The sequence below is a fragment of the Protopterus annectens genome, chromosome 2.part1 (genome assembly GCF_019279795.1).
Source record: "Protopterus annectens isolate FY-2018-M chromosome 2.part1, PAN1.0, whole genome shotgun sequence".
In the NCBI taxonomy this organism is placed as follows: Eukaryota; Metazoa; Chordata; order Ceratodontiformes; family Protopteridae; genus Protopterus; species Protopterus annectens.
The window spans coordinates 1432577856-1432600367 of NC_056729.1; positions in this window are offsets into that span (position 1 = coordinate 1432577856).

Sequence of the window (22512 nt, forward strand, 5' to 3'; positions counted from 1 at the left end):
GTAAACTTCATTAGGTTTTTAGGTGTGTACTTATTTTAAGTTGGTAGTAGTTATCACATGCAGTGGTGTCATTGGGATTACATTTCCATAAATGTGATCCTTTTTTCCTGCTTTTGATCATTTGTGTAAAAGTTTTGGTAATTCGTGTAGATTTAATAGTTTTTCATTTTTATGGTCTTGGGGCAGCTTCACTTGTGTGGGACATAGAATATTATAATAAACAGAGCTGGCAGAGATGGTGTCAGTGCATGACCAGTGTATATACATGACCAAAAAGATGATTGGAGTTAATTTGTAGTGTAATGGGTATTTTAAATGACCATACAGTGAGTAGAAGAGAGTGGTCACTTAAAGATGGTAGAATTATGTCTGTCAGATTTTATCAAAGACATTGGTCATTACAAGATTTAAAATAGTAGAAGAAGAAGATGTGGTGTTTGATCTTGTGCCACCAGTTAACAACTGGGTAAGGTTTTGGGAGGAAAGAAAATGGTTAAGGGGTTGTTTTGCTGCTACCATGATAATTAAAGTTGAAATCTCCTAACATAATGATTTTATTTGTCTTTGTTATGCTTAATATTTCCAGCAGGGTGTCTTGTATGGCTGATACTTTACTTTATGGAGGGACATAAAGATATACTATGAAAAATTTTGTATGTCCATTTATTGATGAAGAGATAACAGTCCAGTTGAGGTTTTTCTTTTCTATTAAATTGCTCCTTGCTGTGCAGTTTGGAAAAAGGTTGACAGATTTGTAAATCAGAGTAATTTTCCTGTCACCATTGTAAATATAAGATTGATTACTGAAGAACTATAGGAAGTCATTACATGTAGCTGGCAGGATCCAGGAGTTCTATTTTAAGTATTATTTAATAATTGCTAATACTTTTGGTTTGTAATGGATGAGACACAATTCCAGAGGGGGCCATTTGTTGTTGGCATTTCCAATATTTATGTGATCTATTGTTAGGAGTTTTGATTTGGTAGGTATGGAGCTGCGTGGGACAGTTGGACTTGGGTTTGTTTCAATATATCCACAAAGAGCTAGTGTACAGTACATGTTTTATTTATTTTCACTGCTGCCATCAGGACTGAATGCCAACACTTTTGATTGTGGCATTTGAAGACTTGATGAGCTCAGAAACTGCTCATGATATTAAAATCTACATTTCGGGGCCATGAAAGGCCTTATGATATACATCACATCTAACTGCAGGATCTGTTTAGGCAAGCTTCCAGCAAACTGTCTGCTTTCCTGTATCCTTCTTCATAGTTCATAGTTCATAGTTTAGTACTAAGCTAACTGCCCTTGCGAGCCATTTTAAGCTTAGCCAATTATCCCGTGTGAGACTCAAACCCTGCACCATGTGTTTGTAAGGCAAACTGTATATACAATCAACCAACTCATAATGAACAACATTCTCCAGATGTCATGGGGAAAGACAATAATGTATGACTGCTACAAATACAATAGGAAAGGGAGTTGTTTTTTCAAAACAGAAACACTTATGTCATACAACTTTAGATAATTTCAAAACAATACTTCAAATTTGCTGAAGAAAAAACAAATGCTAATTTTGTGGAAACTGCAAGTATTTTCCTTTTCTCTGAGTAATGGCAACCTCAGAGGTAATAAAGGAGCAGGGAATGTGAGAGTCTTCACCCTGACATAAAACATGAACTTCAAGGAAATCCCCATTCACATTGTTTTGGCCTACTCATCTCCCTTTTCTTCTGCTGCCTATCCTCGTCAACATCAGCCTAGTTATTTATTCACCTTCTCCCATATTGAATGGCAAGAATAAGGTGAAATCTTGTTGTGATCATGCAAGTGGGTCCAGTCTCCAGGGAACTAATTACCTGGGTGGTCTACTACCACTAAAACCACCATTCCTCCTTTAATATGGCAGTAAATCAGGAGTCTGGTATCATATTGAGTCTAGTATCATATAAGTATTTTGGGTCTATGATTTTAGGTATGCATGGGAAGGCAGAACCTTACTGTGCACAAGCATCACTGCCTACAATGCTAGCTCGCCCATTTACCCCTGCTACAGAATTAATGGAACCCTGCCAGTAGCCAGGGAAATATACCTCAGCTTCTACCAGGGCTGCATGCACAACTCTAGTTCCTTCACCTAGGTTAGATGAGCTGATATAAGCTCCTCACTAACACCCTACACTCCATTCCTTGGGTGCTCAATCTGCTAATCGAGCTCAGGTCATATGGGTTGTACTCAGGACCCCATCCCTCTATATAGCACAGTGCCAAGCCTATTCACAATCTTCTGACCAAGTTTTGTGCATTTGTGTCAAAATGCTTTGTAGCAAACCTTCATGATTCACAGACAATGCTAAACAACATTTTTGTACATACTGGTTTGTGTTTATTTTATTTTTTTCACTTTTGTCAACTAACTTAGAACTTACATTTAATGATTTATTCTCATGTAACTACTGACTTCACAAATGTATCTCAGTTTTGTGGTGACATCATTTTAAAACTTCTGTAAGTGGTCTGATGTGCATTATTACATGGTCAGATATGCAGACTTTTGTGCACTTTGAAAGAACTGAACAGCAAAATGTAAAATTTGCAAAAACAAAACAGCATTGCATTTTACCACTCGTATTATTGACATTATTATTGGACAGAGTGTATGCTGCCCATTTCAGTTGTGTTTTAATGATCCTTCTTCTACCTTCCCACAAGTACTCACTATGCACCTCAGTCAGCCATTCAGCTGCAGTTTGTTTTGTTTGCTCTCACTTCTGTTTATTAAATGCCACCCCTCAAGTATGTTTCATAAGATGCCCTTCAAAGAACAGTAAATAATTCTGTGGGTGGAGAAAGAGGAAAGTTTGAAACAAAGATTATAAATCAGACCACAAAACTTGTTTGCTAAGCAATACTTCCTTGTAATGTGATAGACAAATATTAAAGTATATAAGCCCGAGGCTACAGTAATTTCCCCAGTGGAAATATTCTGACTTTGAAAACGTAGAGGTTCCTGTTGGAAATCCCAATGACACAATATCTGTCATTAATGTCCTTGAGTCCCATGTAGCTCAACACGTGGAAAGCAGTCAAGATGTCCAATTCCTTAAAAATAAACACATTAATATCAAAAGTTTGCAGATAATATGAGAAAAGTAGCAAGGGGATAACAAGCACTTGTTAAAAAGAAAATAATTCACTTATCTCCTCTATCTGCCTATGTACATTTCTGCCCTTTTACATGTGTATGGTTCTTCTACCTGTGAATTTGTTGACAGGCTGCGTGTCTACATAGCTGCTTATCCTGATTGTATTTCACTGGATTCATTTGGCTTACAAAAAAGTCATATTCCAAACAGAAAACCTTTTGTTGTTTATGTATGTGTATTTTTTTTCACATAAACAAGTAGCGGTAGCTAAACCTTCCAGGCCAATGTGATCTGTCAAGTTCCCAGAATGCTAAAAAAATAGTATAACACAATTATATTATCTTCTTTTTCGTATTACTATTATTTTTCATGCCAGTGAAATATGTTTATTGAGCTCACAGTTTGTACGTTATTTATATGTAAACTGGGTAGGGCAAGATTAAATATAAAATGTAAATGGACAATTTACTGAAGCCAATCAAACAGCATATTTTAGGTGGAAACCAGATTAAATAGAGTTAACCACAAACACTTGACTGAAGATCAGGACTGAACCCAGGACCTTGGTTTTGTGAACCAGACAGCGTATTGTTAAACTACTTATCCTTCCTACACTTGTGCAACTAGAAATTGCTGCTGGTTGATTTGTTAAGAAATGCCTCTTTCTGTTACTGTTTAATCTGATATCTCTAAAGCGTTACAATGTATCTTCTTGTCATTAGCAGCTCATTGAAGGATTCTACAGATTTGTTCCCTGCTTGTGTCTCAGGGTCATATGGCATTACTACGCCATACTATTGTTGTCAGTTATACAATGCATTTATTTTGCTGCCATTAATCATTTCTTTTGCACTACAATTGATTTTTCCAGATATATATAGTCTTAAATCTCCACAAATACAGTAGAAAGTTACTGTATTTTATTGCAGTACTGTATGCAGCAGTCTCCTCTGAACTGTTTTATGCAGACAGCCAGAAAGTCCCACCTCCACACAAACACATACATACAAGCACACACGTATATACAGCTTCCCCTTTAAAACTTCACAAGAAAAGTCCGTTAGATGTGTTACCTATGTGCCTTTTGTGTGTGCATCTTTGTTTGAGTAGTTTCTTTTAATTGTATGTAAAGTTTCTCTGCTAAGAAAACTGTCAGGGAAAAATGAAAAAAAATAATGCTTTTAGATGGATTATGCCCTTTCTCTGAGTCTGGATCTTAAACATTTTCTCCATATGTTTTAGTTTAATTACAAATTCCTCATCAGGTGTAAGACTAAATGGTCTTACAGCCTAACTCCTAAACTATGTTCTGCTTCTTATATAAGGAATAAGCACTTCCTTGATGTAAAGAGCTGTCACATGAGACTATTTTTCATATTAATTCTACCACACAATTTCTGCGTGTTGCTGTTTATAAATCTGAATATCCAAATAATTCACCTTACCAATAGATGTATTAACATTAAACATTCTGTGGGATGATAAATATAATGTAAAAAGTCTTGAAACTATCTTTGCTTCATTAAGAAACAATTCATCAAAAGCGGAGTCTCTCTGTAAAATAAGATGTACTACTTGTAGTTTGAGCTGTGAATAAATTCCTTTTCCCATGAAAACATAATTAATTTTGTACAACTAGGGACCATGCCACCCCATTTTTGTTTCTGTACTATGCATGATATACTCTCTGTCATACATAAAGAAACACCTGGAGATTGAGAGTTACAAGCTGGCTGCACAGTGATCAACAGCATAACTTCAGCTCTCCCAGTGGGAAAACAGAAACTGGGAAAAAAGGAGTGCCACTGAAAATGTTTTTGCTAAAATATAGTTACTGGTTAGTAAACACACTGTCTAGATGCCAGCAAAGAAGAAATTTGGAAAACCTGAAAGAAAATATACCAGAAAAGGTGAAGAGAAAACATTGACTAGGAAGGTTTCTGCAGCTGTTGAAAAAGCAGTTTAAGCTTCAGCTTTGGTTCAGGAGATGGCCTTCAGTAATTTAAAGGACAAATACATCAAATGTACTAAGAAGTGATTAAAATGAATGAAACATTTCAAGGAATATATCAAGTCAAACAAGAAAAGCTGGAAAAATGGTAGAAGCTTTGACTAGCCATTGATGTGAATTGATGAAACTGCAAAATGCAGATGATGACATGAAGAAAAAGATGGCTGTACATAAAGTTTCTCAAGAAGATCTGTTTTAAAAAATAGTTAGAACACAGAACAGAATGCACAGAGAAAAACTGAGATTTTCTGTTGTACCAGAGATATTGGAATCAACAGACTGTATTAATTTTATGAAAACACAAATAAGCAACTGGACTGGTGTTCCATAGCAAAATTTGTTAACTGAAAGGGGACATTGAGTTTATGCTCCAAACTTGTCCATGAGAAAGCAGCCAAAACTTATATTAGTTTGTTTGTGTCTGTCAGCTTTTCCCGGTTAGGGGTCACCACAGTGGAAGTCCGATCTGCTAATGATTGGCAGTAGAGTTTTACGTGCTGGCTTGCTGGGCCTAATGCACAACCTTCAACGAAGGAACGCCTGTTCACACATGTCGCCACACAAAAGACGCTCTAACTGAGAATCAAACGGGCAACGTCTAACTGTGAGGCGACAACGCTACTGCAGCACCACCACCGCCCCAAACTTATATTAATAACGATGCAATAATACCAGCAGAAAGAGTTGATCCTGACAAAATTGTGGCAGAAGGGCAGAGTATTAAAAATTGGAGACAGCAGAGTGTGTTCACTGTACACCAGGCAGAAGAGAAGCAAATTTATCTCAACAATCAAGGAATTTTTGAGAGGCAGGTGTGAGATTCAAGCTGCTGTATTCAACTGTCTTCAAAGTGTTTGTTTTTTCATAGAAGATCAAAATCATTTTTAAAACAGAACAGGTTAAGCAGGAAATAGAAAGTTTATCCAACAAAATGTGAGTCAGCAAGCAGGAGACTCTGCTTCTCTTTCTTCTGATGGTAAGGTTCTTAGAGAGATTTTAACAGTGAAAGCTTTTCCAGTGTTCCAAAGAAAAATGCTTGAGAGATAGGAAAAAGCACATGCATTGACTAGAAGAATCAGAAGTACCTTGGACTTGAACCAGAGTATGGTGTAGGGAGATGGAGATGAACAGAAAGAATACTAGCAACTCTGAAATTAGTAAATAAATGGAGCACTGTAAATCATCTTATCACATTTATGAAATATGTTTTATTATTTTTATTTATTTATTTAACATTTGTTAATTGGGAAAGTTCGACTGGGACAGACCCTATTTTCAGTGGAGGCCCAGGGAGAAAAGCTCTCATCTTACGAGAAAAAGTGGATGAAAAATGCTGGCCTTTTGTTGACTTGGTTAAACTTGTCAGTGGACTGTACAGCATATACCACACTTTATATCACTAATGTTAATGACACTAAAAGGGGGAACTAACTTTATGTCAAACACTTTTTGTTCGTATTAGCATTTTTATAAAACATTTCATGATATAAACTGCACGTTATACACAGTAAAACATTTTTGTGTAGTGTGTAGTTAGGGGTATATTTTACATGTGGGGGAGTCTTTTCAGTGACTGTTGTATGTGTTAAATATATTGAAGTAAACAATTACTTATTTAGTTGTAAGAAATATAGGTTATACAGTATAACAAGCAAAAGGCTGGAGAAAAGCAAGCTTAATGCTCATATGCTGTGATCTTGGGCAGTTGGGGTAGGGGTGCACTGATTATACTATATGTAGAATCAGGACATTTTCTGTTTTTATTTTACAGTGGTGAATGTCTAAATTACTGCCTTTGGCTTAAACTGTGAACAGGTATTTTTGTAAGTATGTAGGCTTTAAAAATAAAACAAAATACTAAAAGCTGTAAAACACTAATCTTTTTACAACTACAAATATATTAGCTTGTTTGATTTCCACTGGCAAATGTTCAGTGGAGTGCAGATGTCTGCAGCTGAGGGCAGCTGTGCATTCTTTTCTGAGTGAAATTTATAAAGACTCATTGGTGAGTAGATTTCCATGGAGACAAGCTGTCTGCAGGTGCAATCAGTTAATCTTGTGTATTTTGAAAATGCTGTACTGAGGGAAATGCAAAATTTAAAAGTACAATAGCAAGCAATTCAGTGAAAAAATTAAGTTTGAAATTATGGGAAATGAATAAGAGGCAACAACCTCCCTAGTAGCCTTAATACTTTAATGTTAATAAAACCATATACAATTTCGTTTTATTTAAAGATAGCCAGTGCACTTTTTCTTACGGCTAAAACCTAATGTTTTCTGAAGCATGCAGTTTAGCATGAGTAACCTTAATTTTAGGTTAGACAATGCCTGTAGATGCAGCCATTAATTTGGGGAAATTGTTTCCTTCTGTATGATTAAACTTCCTGTTTTAAATATGTACATAGTTTTGTGTGTTTGTTCAAAGTTAATAGAGGATGGAGGTGTTTTGTATTTAGTTTTCTGTGTGAGGGATTTCATCAAAGCAAAAAGTTTTGAAAATTGTGACAGATTCAAATGAAGATGAGAAGAAACAACTGTACAAAAGATCAGCCTGCCAAACCTTTATATATATGTAAGCAACATAAAATCTGGAAATAGACATTCAAAAAATGTCATGTATAATAGGTGGGGATAATATATTTTTATCACAATGGCTATGCTGTCCAGATTATCCTGGAACTTGAATGGCCTTACAGGTATACATAAAAAGGAAATAGTATTAAATTATATTTAGAAATGCAGAGTGCAAATAACAATGCTACAGAAGCTGCATTTGGAAAGAAATGAGAATGTGAATTTGATAAAGAGAGGATTTCAGAATGGATATCAAGGACAGAGGAAAAGGGAAGTACTTATACTAATTTCTAAAGGAGCTCCAATTGTGATACAAGAGGAATGAAGATAATCATGGAAGATTTCTGGTAGCATATTACCGGCAAAGGAGGAAGATTATGCTTGCATGTATTTATATTCCACCTAAAACTGCTATTATGCAGCTTAAGAAGATTTGGGGAGAAATAATCAACTTCAGCAGGGACTATTACTTATAGCTGGGGACTGAAATTTGATTTGCAAGAGCTGAGTTGGCTTAGTGGTGTATTGCAGTGAACTGCAGTTCAGAGGGTCCTGGGTTCAATACTTGTCAGGGTTGTAATTTACTATGAACCTATAGAAATCTCGATGAGTGGATGGGAAATAGAAAAGCCACCCCAGGGATAACTCCAGTGGCTCTACTCGATAGAGGCACTGGGAACTAAAGGTCAGGTGGCATGATGCCAGGGTAATCCTATGACTAGGCTTGTAAAGGCCCTAGGGCCATTAGCCTAGTACACACCTATTAACATATGAACAGTGAGGATGTATCTGAGGAACCTAGAAGGGAATATATAATAAAACAGGGTACATTTCTTAAGAAAGTTATGAAAATATTTGTTATGGGAGATGTGAATTTAGTAGTTAGGGACTTGGAGAGAATTTACATACTATTCTCCAAGGTAAAATAACTTGTCTAGACTAGACATATATATTTCACAGGAACATGTGCATTTATGGAGATATGCTCTAGAGAGAAGAGGAATGAAGGTCAGCAGGACTAAGACAGAATATATGTGTGTGAATGAGAAGAATGGTGAGGATGCAAGGAGTAGAGGTGGCGAAGGTGGATGAGTTTAAATACTTGGGGTCAATAGTTCAGAGTAATGGTGAGTGTGGAAGAGAGGTGAAGAAGAGAGTACAGGTAGGATGGAGTGGGTGGAGAAGAGTCTCACGAGTGATTTGTGTCAGACGAGTATAGACGAGTACCTGTAAGAGTGAAAGGGAAGGTCTACAAGACAGTAGTGAGACCGGCTATGTCATATGTGTTGGAGACTGTGGCATTGACAGAAAGGCAGGAGTTTGAGCTGGATGTGGCAGAGTTAAAGATGTTAAGATTTGAACTGGGTGTGAAGAGGGTGGACAGGATTAGGAATAAGTATATTAGAGGGTCAGCCCAGGTTGGAAGGTTTGGAGAGAAAGCCAGAGAGGCAAGATTACGTTGGTTTGGGCATGTGCTGAGGAGGGATGCAGAGTATATTGGGAAAAAGATGCTAAGGATGAAGCTACCAGGTAACAGGAAAAGAGGAAGGCCTAAGATAAGGTTTATGGATGTGGTGAGAGAGGACATGCAGGTGGTTGGTGTGACAGAGCAAGATGCAGAGGACAGGAAGAAATGCAAACAGGTGATCCGCTGTGACGACCCCTAACGGGAACAGCTGAAAGAAGATGATGATGATGATGATGATGATGATGTGCATTTAATTGAAAGCTTCAACACACATCCACTAACTATTTCATATCATTTGTGAACAACAACTAAGATAAAATTGCATGGTAATTATGTAAAAATGAGAAACTGGCACTTCATCCTTCCTGAATATATTTGAACTGATAAGCTAGATGGACATCCAATATTTACTAGCACAATACCCCAAAATACAAAACCAAAACTTAAATAAACATCAAAGGGACTTATTACACAATTTAACAACTGGGGAACTGTTAAGTATAATGCAACCAGATAAAGGTGTTGGCCTTATCATTATGAATAAGATTGATTATTAACAAAGAATGTTCAATTTACTGTTTAATGAAACATATTCAGAGGCATTGCTAAATTAAATCATATCATAAAATTGATTTCTGTCTCTACAGCATGTTAATGCAAGGCTAGATAGAGTCACAGGAATTTAAATTTGAGAATATAGAGACCCCAAAAATTCCAACTACATTCGGTGTCCCTAAAAGCCACAAACATCTACAGGAATCACCATTAAGACCTATTGTGGATGTCGGATATTGAAAAACAAGTTGCATAGCTAAGTTTATAGACAAACAGTTAAAGGAATATGTGATCTGAATTTGTTCAGAACTTGTAAGCACTAAATAACCTACTAATTACTACAACACTCAACCTTCCTCATTACCTAGAGGAAAACAGTTTTGGTACTTACTTTCCTCACTTGCTTAGAGAAAAACAGCTCTTGTACTCACTTTCCTCACTTATCTAGAGGGAAATAGTTTTTTATTCAGGCATGTCCAAGGGTTAGCTCCCAGTGTTCTCTCCTGTCTATCTGATGAATCTGGGCATCTTGGAGCAATGTAGAAATTGCCTCATTTACACAGACAGCCCTCTCCTCCCACCACCCAACACTACAACCTGTGAGAGATGCACTTATCTAGCCAAACTGGAGGTAAAGCTCTCTCCAATCAAGACTGAACTTGACAGTCAAGAGGAGAAGGTAAACACTTGCACCAGACCACACTCATCACATAGTCTCACTAAATCTACACCACCAAAATCCACACATAGAAACACAAAAACATTCGCGGAGGCTCTTAATAATAATCTGCTCAAGCAACAGAGACCTCCAAAGCAGAAATGCAAGCAACCTCCACCCCCAACACAACCCAAATGACACATAGCCCGCAGACTCAGTGTGCCACCCAACCACAGCCAATAAGGCAAAACAACATACCCAACACACTAGGTGACTCTATAGTCAGACACACTGATGTCCCACTCACCAGGCTAAACAAGGAGAAGGTTACTGTCAGCTGCCTGTCGGGTGCCAGGATCCACCACATAACCCACACACTCAGGTCACTCCACAACAAGTGCAAATATGACTCTGTCATTGTCCGTGTTAGTGTGAACGACCTGAGATGTACCTCCCTGGACTACATGAAAAGAGACATGGAAGAGCTCTCCAATCTTGTAGCCCAGACAGTTATGACCCTAGCCCTGAGTAGCATTCTGCCATCACCCAGAATGATGCCGCAGTACAAGGACAAAATGATTGACTTCAACAATTGGCTAAGCTTCTGGTGCCATTCTAAAGGGATCCAGTATCTGTCTGCCTGGGATGACATGGTCAACAGACCACAATGCTTTTGCCAGAGATGGCCTGCACCTGTCACCCCTGGGATTCCGGATACTGGCTAAAGTTCTTGCCACCCCTATAGTGCCTTTTTTTGGCAAGGTTCAAATGACAAATTCACCACCGTAACAGGAACAGGCAAGCAAAAACTGAGGGAGATGCTACTCAATGCTAGAAGTCTAAATCTCAAAATGCACTCACTCGAGGCACTCCTTAAAATGGAGAACATTGATATCTGTGCAGTGACTGAGGCCTGGTTCAAGGCTCCAGAGAACACCCCTGCACTACCAGGCTATAACTCATACCATACTTTTCGGCCATGTAACCTGGACCGGAACACCAAAGGCAGAGGTGGGTCCATATTCATTAAGGATATCCACAACTCCAGGCTAGTTGCTCAGCATAATGCAGCCGAGGTTATCCAAGTGCAGCTAACTATGGGCAAAACTGCAATCCAAATTGTAGCTTGCTACAGATCACCCACCATACCCCAGGATTCCCACTCCTCTTTTCTTGATGTACTGGAAAATATTAGGGTTCAACCAAACGCCCTAATAATGGCTGATTTCAACTACCCCACAATTAACTGGGAAAACTGCTCATGTACCAACTCCTTTGCTCAATGCTTTCTGGAATTCATAAACTCCAATACCCTGGATCAACTTATCCACACCCCCACCAAGGGCACCAATATCCTAGATCTAGTCATTACCAATATGAGTGACCGGTGTTCCACACCTGAAGTCAACACCTCATTAGTCTGATCCGACTATAAGCTAATTACCCTAGATATCCACATCCTGCCCCCACCCCCTATTAAGGAAACCATGGTAAAAAATTTCTCCAAAGCCAACTTCATTCTTCTTAAGACAGAAGTGGTGAACTTCATGACACCCATGCAGATGGACAATACAGTTACGACTACTAAATCCTACACAATTGCACTTTATAAGCACTTACATGAGTGCATCGATCATGCTATCCCAAACAGAACCAAGACACTATCCTCCAAAAAAAGGAAGACAATCTGGTGGTCCCCTGCCATAAACAAACTGTATAACAGAAGGAAGAAACTGTTGCAAAAGAGAGTAAAATCCCACGAGTGGAGGAGCTCCCTGGTCAGCCTCAGTAAGAAGCTGTGATCCCTGATAAAATCCTCCAAAGCTAGTTACAAAAACAAAATCGCCACTGATTCTAAAGACAATCACAAAGCATTCTATAGCTATGTCAAGAATCTCAATGGCAACACTCAGATCTGCTCTGAGTTACAGCACAATGGCACTAAATATACAGACCCAACTGATATTGCCAACATCCTGGCAGATAGGTTCAGTGCTAACTTTACCCCCCTCTCACCCCCTAAAGAGCCCATCTCTATACTGGAAGAATGCAAAGTTCCTGTAATCACGGCTGCACAGGTAAAAAACACACTCTCCAAATCCAAGAACACAGCATCCATGGGATGAGACAACATCCCAGGCTGCATTCTACATGAACTACAGAACAAACTGGCACCCCACCTAAGTACCATGTTCAGTCATAGCCTCACCTCAGGCTTTGTGCCTGCTGAATGGTGCACAGCAACATTTATCCCACTCCACAAGGGGGGAGCACCACGGATCCTGGGAACTACCGCCCCATTAGCCTGACAAGCCTGGTCTGCAAGGCCATGGAATGTATCATCATGGAACTTATAAACAAAGACATTGGTAATCTCCAAACTCTGGATCCCACCCAGCTCAAGTTTGTAAAAGGCAGATCATGTCTCCTAAACTTGATAGACTTCTTTGAAGCAGTCACCAAAGCTGTAGACAAGGGTAAGGTGGTTCACACAGCCTATCTAGATCTTGCCAAGGCTTTCGACACCATACCCCACTCTGGAATTATAGATAAACTCACTAAACTAGGTATAAATCCCCATATCACAAGATGGGTTGCCAACTGGCTCACTGACAGAACCCACACTGTGAAAGTAGCAGACTCCAAATCCGACTTCAGACTAGTGACAAGTGGAGTACCACAGGGTTCAGTCCTGGGTCCTCTCCTGTTTGGTATCTACTTCTCTGAAGTACAGGCTAACACAGAAGGTCTTTGGCTAATGAAGTTCACAGATGACTGCAAACTAGGAACCATAATCGAAACTCCTAATGATGTGGACATCCTACAAAAGGGCCTCACTGAGACAGATGCCTGGTGTCAAAGCCATGGTCTCAAGCTCAGTGCCAAAAAGTACATTGTTATCCCCTTTGGTAAAAACTCTGTACCCATGAACTACAACATAGGCGGTAGTATACTTAACACTGAAAGTGTGATAAGAGACCTTGGGACACAGGAGGACAGTAGTCTCTCCTTTGATAATCACATCACCACAGTAGTCAGGAAATCCTTCTATGTGGCACACCTCATCACAAAAGGTTTCTCATCCAGAAAAAAAGAGGCCATTGTTCCCCTCTACTCATCACTCATTAAACCCATTATAGAGTACAGCGCCCCTTTTGGTATGTACCTCACAAGACATCTACAACAACTGGAAAGGCCGCAGAAATACCTCACAAAGAGGATTACTGGCCTCAAACAGATGCCCTACGCAGAACGTCTCAAAAAACTCCAGCTTTATTCTGTCACATATCGCCTACTCAGAGGAGATCTCTGCCTAACATACAAAGCTATGTCAAACCCAGAGCTGTTGGACATGCACCACTTAAAGAAATCCCAATCCCTCCGAGCTACACGCTCTAGGGACCTAAACCTTGTCACCACAATAAACAGAACATGACGGAGAGATAGATTCCTGTCCCAGAGTCTTCCCATACTCTGGAATAAACTACCTATCTATATCAAACAACACTCCTCATTAGCACTCTTCAAGAAAAATCTTGATGATTGGATGGGAAATAGGAAATTCACCCCGGGGATCACCTCTATGGCTCTGCTCAACAGTGGCACTGGAAAATAATTTTCTTGGGTGGCAAAAGCCAGGGTACCTTTTTGGCTGGGCTTGTATATGCCCCAGGGCCGATAGCCTAGTACCTGCCTATGAACCTATGAATATTCCACACATATGTAAAGATTCCTGGGTTATCTGGAATAAATAGTAATATTAACATTACTACCGCATTCTTACAATTTACATATACTATCAGTCATGGCACTATCTAATATCTGGATGTCAAAATAAGTAAAGACCTGAAGTGTAGACACTCAACATTGAACATATTTACAAAAGCTACGTATTCCAATATAGTCCTAATTTCTCTAGCAGTCACCCTTACCATCAAAAACAGGCCATAGTGTAAGGCCAGATGGTAAGGGCTGCTAGAATGGTGCCTGAAGATGATGATTTCTTAAATGAGTGTAACTTTTTGGGAGAAATGTTCTGACATAGAAGTTGTCTTAGCAGTATAATCGAATCAATCAAAGAAGAAGTTATCCAGAAATGGAATAATGGTACCTACATATCCCTACTTGATACAAGGAGGTCAACACAGAAGACATAATTGGAAAACAATGCAGAAAATAATAATTGTGCAGCTTAGGAAGTAGATCCAAGAATACATAGCCAGACTGGCCAAAATCATCAAAACGTTAATGAATTTAAACATCTCTTTGTCACTACTTATAATATCAACAGTCAGCAAATAGCCACCATCATAACAAAAAATTGGCAACTCATAAGTAATGACAAAGATATATATATATATGTATATATATATATATATATATATATATATATATATATATATATATATATATACAAAGTATTAGGTGCTCATCCTAAAATCTTATATAAAAAAAGGATAAAACTTTAAAAACTACTTTGATAATATTTCCAATGGACAAAAACAACAACAGGGTAAAATGACTAAATGTGGCAGCTGCACACAGTACAAATACGTGAATCAAGTGGATGTTATTATTGTAGGCAATAAAGTTAAAACTATAACTGCCATACACAAGGAGTTGTATACTTTGCTCAATGCAAATTATAAACATCAATTCATATTGGAAAGACTGAATGGAAACTGAAGCAATGCATGTATGCGTAAATATACAATATAAAAAAAGGCAAATAATAACAATGCTTTGTATAAGCATATAAGCCATAAAAGCAAATGCAGCTTTCTGTTCACCATCCTGGAAAAAGTAGATTGAAATCCAAGAATCCAAGACACCCTGGACAATTATATTAGAATGGAGAGTTTAATGGTGGCAATTATATTTAAATGCCACAGCACCACCAGGGTTAAATGATGTAATATCTATATCCAGCATCTTGAAAATGAAAGCATATGAGAGGTGATTGTTGTTCGCCCACCTCAAGTATTCATCAGTTCTTCAAAGACACTCACATTTAACAATACAGGCTTATTGCCAAGACATAAAATGGTAAAAAAATATTGTTAGGTTACTGTGTTAGGGAATAGTGATTACTTCAACATCCAGCAGTCATCGGACATATTTAAGCACTTGCATGATGGTTCTTTTAATGTTCTTAATTTTTCAAGAATTTTTCAAGTAATCATTACTTTGCATCTTTGAAGTTTTACATGACCGCATGCTTATTGAAGCATATGAAAGTATCACATGACGCCAAACCAATTATCTGGTGAAATCTATTAGAATTCTTAGATGAAAGTGCTTATCAAATTGGTAGTTTTATACATTGAAATAAATCTTTTGGGTTACTTTGCAGTAAGGTTTTATCACTGGAACTAGCAGCTAGTAATTGTCTACACGGAACCTATGGTTCTTTTTTTATTTTGAGAAAAGCTGTAAAGAAAGCACTGCACAAACCAGTGCAAAGAATTTATGAGCAGGTTTATGCCATAAGAGGAAGATGCATAAATAATGTTTTATACAAACACTCTTAAGACCAGTCATAATTTTAAAACAGTCAGCTTTTTTGCATTCGACTACATGACTCTCAGTGAGAGGGGGTTATTCTGAGACTTTCTTAGACAAAAAAAGAAATGGAATGGTAGCTGGGGCTTAATGCAGTTACAGCTTCAGGTATGAGTTGACACTATCAGTATTAAAACTGTTTTGAAGTTAAAAGCCTAGACATTAATGGCTAATAAACATAAACATTAATATATGAAAACTAACATGCTGAAGAAATTTTATAACAAGATTTTAAACAATGACAGAATTATAACAGACAACAATACAATGTTTTGCATTATTATTAGGTCGCATGATTTTGGTAACATGTATATAAAGGTCAATGGAGGTGATTTCAAATGTTCTGATGATGGCTTTGTGAATTATACAAGATTAAAGCACTTAACATTAAACAAGTGAATGTTTAAACAAAACAGTGTTTGCAATCCTAAACATCAGCACCACACAACTGCCTTAGATTGGATGATTAGCAATTAAATATAATATTTACCTAGCATCTTTGAGAAAATATTTATATTAGGAATTATTTATAATATGATAACCATTAATTAACAAAGGGTCCAAGTTATGTTTAAGAGTAAAGATTATCTTCAATTGATTTATATACTTATCACTTTTACATTTATGTAATGTACTTGCACAGCTTGAGAGACACTGATGACATTTATTGTTTATTTTTTATAGAAAGTTCCATCAAGCTCATTTGATCCAGGAGCCTTACTAACTTTAGTAAGTCCAATTGTTACTTCTACTTTCCCTATAAAAAAAATCAGAATATTTGAATTATTCAGAAATTGTGTTAAGAAAGAATATGGACAAATGCTGATCAATATTTTCCAAATTTATATTAGGACCAGTAGAAGCATACATTGGTTTGGATGCATGATAGAAAGCATCAGAAATGTGTTCCAGTTACAGATATATGAGACAGTTATGTTTGACTGAATACATGTTATCTGAAATATGACTGAAATTTCATTAACTTTGCTAAAAGTTTGGAAGGGAAATAAACATATTTGGAACGCCTTGTCAGTATTTATGATACAGATAATGATAAATTTTAAGCACAAATGGATTTTGATTTTTGCTGTTTATCAACTTGAGTTTCAACATTTTCTCTGTTGAAGATGACTAGTAGCTCCTCGTCTAATTTAACAATTTGTTTCTCAAGATTATTTATTTACTAATTTGTTTCCCCGAAAGCATTAATTAATAGTCTTTTTAATGTGGACATCAAAGTGATTCATCTGATGTCAAAGGGTAATTCTAAGTCTCACAATATTGTAAAGAAAGAGTATATTGATGACTCAACTAGATTTGTCAACTGCTTGGCCTGCAAAAGATTTTTGTCCCCAATCTAATTAAAAGTGTTGGTTGTTCTGAATGCTGATCTTTTTTTTTCTATTTGCGTTATTATCCAATTTGACCAAATATATGGTATTTTCTGAATATTGAATTTTAAGTGCATCAGAAAATAATCAGGTAAAGAAATGAGATTAGTGTTATTTGGCAGCTGAAATCTAAGAAATAATCTTGACAAGAAAGTAAAATTATGACCATGTTCAATTGAAAGATGAAAAGAACATAGAATCCTTACCTTTACTTAGTATTCTGGAAAAATAGCACAGTAAGAATAAATAAATTCATACATCTGTATTGTACTGATCAGTAAAGCAAGATGTGTATACTAAAAACGTCGAAAAACTAATAGGCACAAGACAAGATGAGCAAAGTCCAACTTTTTAACTTTTTATTGCTACACTTTGTGACTTGGATTCTGTGCAGCCAGATCGTTTTTAACTTTTTATTGCTTGGCCATTACCGGAGTGTGCACCGGACTACTGATTGCTGTAAGCTTGTTTACTCAGCTATTAAACCTTGTTGGACTTTGCAGTGTAAGCAAGATTTGTACTCAGACTAGGAGCAATAATACCTTATTTGTAAAATGTAGAAGCTAGAATCAGATTCCAGTCACAAACGACAATGATTCCATGATTAGTAAAGCTAGTCTGCACCTGTGAGAGTTTAATGAAGAAACGTGACTTACTTTGACAAGGTGCATATGTTGTCAACAAACCAAAGGATGCAATACAGATTGTCACATTCATTCCACAAGAATAAGCCCACCTAGAGCTGTAGTTGAAGTAGAGCAAAGGGGCAGCTACTATGGGTGCAAGCTACTATGGGGTATGATTAGCACTGTACAAAAGGAGCCAGACTTGGATGGATGGGAGCGAGTGAGGTGATAGAGTCATTTAATCATGGCCACCTAAATGATTTGTTTGATGGCAAGAACTATAACAAGGAGCAGGTATAACCTTTTGTACCATTTTATGTACTTTTTATTTTAGTCCTCAACATTGGTTGAAGGAGACACCAGCTGGAGGATTGTTGCAATTGCCAACTAAATAAGCTGAAGTGTCTGAGCTTACCTTGAGGATCATTTTTGACATGTTTAGAATGAATGTTCTGACAGTTCTTATTTTCCCCACAGAGAGAGAGATCTTTTCCAAGTAAAGAATTTTTGTTTTTCACTATAAAATTGTTTTATATTACTGATGGAGGAGAATATTTATTATTTTGTTTTCTTTGCCAACACAAACATTAATTTGACTAACAGCTGGTGAGTTGTTATCAGTGACAGTCAGAATCTGAGTGACTTAGTCATATAATCCATGCTATAATTCCTGTTATGCTGCACTTCATTTTTCAATAATTTGTTTATTTATCACTTCTTGACCAGATTAGTCCCACATGGTTAGTGGCCTCTTTTTCAGGTCTGACCCAATGTGGTATTCATACAAATAGGAAAACTTTTTCCAGGCATTAGGAAACTTCCTCTACTCTTTTTGGTAAGTGCCATGGGATCTTTTAAATCTACCTGAGCTACCGCCAGTTCAAGCAGATGGGACATTGGTTTAACATTTCATTCAAAGGATAACACATGAAAACTCACGTTTGCGCTTTTCCCACCTTTCCTGTAACTAGTCTAGTCCAGATACAGATTTGCTGTATCCAGGACCGTAAGTAAGCTTCTGAGCCCCCCAAGCCTTTTTGTGTTGGAGGGAAGCCTTCTAGCTTATCAGTGGGAGTGGTAAGCACTAGGTAGCCTATCTACCACAAGAGGAGTAGTTTTCTTGCCCAGAAATTGTAGTTTATTGGCCATTTGGGCAGTTTTTCCATATCTTTCAACTTTCTGGTTTAAAAGCCTGTATTTGCACTTGTTTCCTGACTTTCTGAGCAGTGCCAAAGTCTGCTCTTCAATTTTTCCCTTATATCTTCTAGTTCTCTCCTCTCCTCTCCTGCATTTTTACTAGCTTATTAGTCTAGCACTTTACCAGACTTCTTGTAGCAATTATTGTAGCATGCAAAAGTGCTACTGGCACTAACCGTTCTACAAGGAAACAGCTCCAGTATTTATTATTAATGCCCAGCCCCCCCCCCCCCAGGCATGTCTAAAGGTCAGTTACCTGTCCTTTGTCCTATTAACCTGGTGAAATTGGGCATCCTGCGGCAATGTAGCAACTACCACATGTACACCAACAACCTTCTCCTCTTACCTCCCAGCACTCAGACTTGTGAGAGATGCACTTATATATCCACATTGGAAGTCAAGCACTCTCCAGTCAAGACCACAATAGCTGGTCAGGATGAGAAAGTCAACACTTGCACCACACCACATGGAACACATAGTCCTCCCGAACACACACCAGCACTACCTTCACATAAAGACACAAACCACACACCCACCTTCACAGTGGCTCTCAGTAAAAATCTACCCAAACAGCAGAGACCTCCAAGGCAGAAATGCACTCAACCACTACAACACAACACTAATCACAAGACACATAACTCTCCTAAACAGTGTGCCACTCAACCAAAGCTCCCAAGGCAAAACAGCATGCTCAACACACTAGTCATAGGTGACTTGATAGTGAGGCACACTAATGTCCCACTCAATAGGTAGAATAAGGAGAAAGTAGCAGTAAGCTGCCTGTCAGGTGCCAGGATCCGCCACATAATGCACGCATTCAGATCCCTCAACAACAGGTACAAATATGACTCTGTCATTGTACATGTGGGTGTGAATGACCTGAGATGTACCTCCCTGGACTACATGAAAAGAGATTTGGAGGACCTCTCGGATTATGTAGCCCAGGTGGGTATGACCCTAGCCCTGAGCAGCATCCTACCATTACCCAGAATGATACCACAGTACAAGCAGAAAATGATTGGTTTCAACAACTGGCTAAGTTTCTGGTGTCATTCTAAGGGAATCCAGTATGTGTCTGCCTGGGATGACATGACTGACAGACCTTGATGCCAGAGATGGCCTGCATCTGCCACCCCTGGGCTTCCGGATACTGGCCAAGGCTCTTGCCACCCCAATAGTGCCTTTTAGGTGGTGTTCCAAAGACCAAATTACCACTGTAACAGCCACAAACAAATGCAGTCTGAGGTTCATTCTGCTCAATGCTAGAAGTCTAAATCCCAAAATGCACTTGCTCAAAGCACTCCTTAAAATAGAGAACATTGACATTTGTGCTGTAACAGAGACCTGGTTCAAGGCAGCAGAAAGCACCCCTGCACTAATAGGCTATAACTCATTCCACAACTTTCAGCCCCAGAACTTGGACTGAAGCGCCAAAGTCAGTGGTGTTTCCATATTCATAAAGGATGCGCACACCTCCAGACTGGTAGCCCAACATAATGCATCAGAAATACTTCAGGTGTAGCTAACATTGGGTAAGACAGCGATTCAGGTCATAGCCTGCTATAGGTCCCCAAAAATGTCCCGAGACTCACACGTCACGTTCCTAAGCACCCTGGAGAATATTAGCGTCCATCATAACACTCTCATAATGGGTGACTTCAACTACCCCTCCATTAACTGGGAAAACTACTCATGTACCAATACACTTGCCCAACATTTCCTGGAATTCATTAATTCCAATGCCCTGGACCAGCTCGTTCTTACCACCACTAGAGGTAGCAACATCCTGGACCTGGTCATTACTAACATGGGTGACCATTGCTCTATACCAATAGTCAGCTCCTCCCTGGTTAGATCAGACCGCAAACTAATCCCATTGGAAATCCACATTCACCCCCCCCCACCCCTGCAAAGGTAATCACATTGAAAAATGTCTCCCAAAGCTAAATTTGGGCTCCTAAAAACAGAGGTGGCTAACTTCACAGCACCCATGAAAATGGAGAATAGCTGCATGTCCGCCAAATCATACACCAATGCACTGTACGGAAACGTACACAAATGCATGGATCTTGCCATACCCAATAGAACCAAGACGCTCTCCTCCAAAAAAAGGAAGCCAATCTGGTGGTCCCCTGCCATAAACAAACTGTACAACAGAAGGAGGAAACTGATGTGGAATAAGGTGAAGTCCCAAGACTGGAAAAACTCCCTTATCAGCCTCAGCAAAAAGTTGAGATCCCTCATCAAATCCTATAAAGCTAGATATGAAAAAAGAATTGCAGCAGATAGTAAAGACAGCCACAAGGCCTTCTATAGTTATGTAAAGAAAATCCATGGCAATACCCAGATTTGCTCTGAGCTACTGCACAATGGTAGCCCCTATACTGAGCCAACAGATATTGCCAATATACTGGCCGACAGATTCAGTGCCAACTTTACCCCTCCCTCCAAAAGACCAATCACAATACCAGTAGATTGCCAGGCACCTGTATTACTGCTGCACAGGTTAAAACAGCATTGTCCAAGGCCAAGAATACAGCTTCTATGGGACCTGACAATATCCCTGGCTAGGTTCTACATGAACTACGGAGTGAACTGGCATGTCACCTGTGTGCCCTGTTCAATCACAGCCTCACCTCAGGCTTTGTCCCTACCGAATGACACACTGCTACAGTCATCCCTCTCCACAAAGGAGGAGCAACTACAGCCCCTGGGAACTATCTCCCCATTAGCCTGATGAGTCTGATATGCAATGCTATAGAATGCATCATCATGGACCTAATAAACAAGGATATAGGGAATCTCCAAACTCTGGATTCCACATAGTTTGGTTTTGTGAAAGCTAGATCATGCCTGCTCAACTTGGTTGACTTCTTTGAGTCAGTCATCAAAGCTGTGGATGAAGGCAAGGTGGTTCATGCAGCCTACCTTGATCTGGCCAAAGCCTTTGATACCATTCCCCACTCAGGATCATAGGATCATAGGATCATAGGAAATTACTAGGCTATCGACCTGGAGGTCATTTCAAGCCTAGCCATTTTATCCCAATGTAATACTATAGAAATGCAAGTCAATACCAAAAATTCCATTTGGTAATGACTGCCTATGTCCCGGAAGGATGTTGGCACTATTCCTGGTAAGGATTTATGGTGTTCCGTCCACTTGTCCAGGTTCCTCTTCTAAAGTGTCACAGCGGTGCTCTGTTTCACATGAATTGGTAGCCTGTTCCAAAGATGCTGCAGTCACTGGGAGATAAATCTGTCCCTCCAGCATGTCCTTTTTAAGTTGCAGGCCATATTTAGGTCCCTGGAATAGGTAGCCCT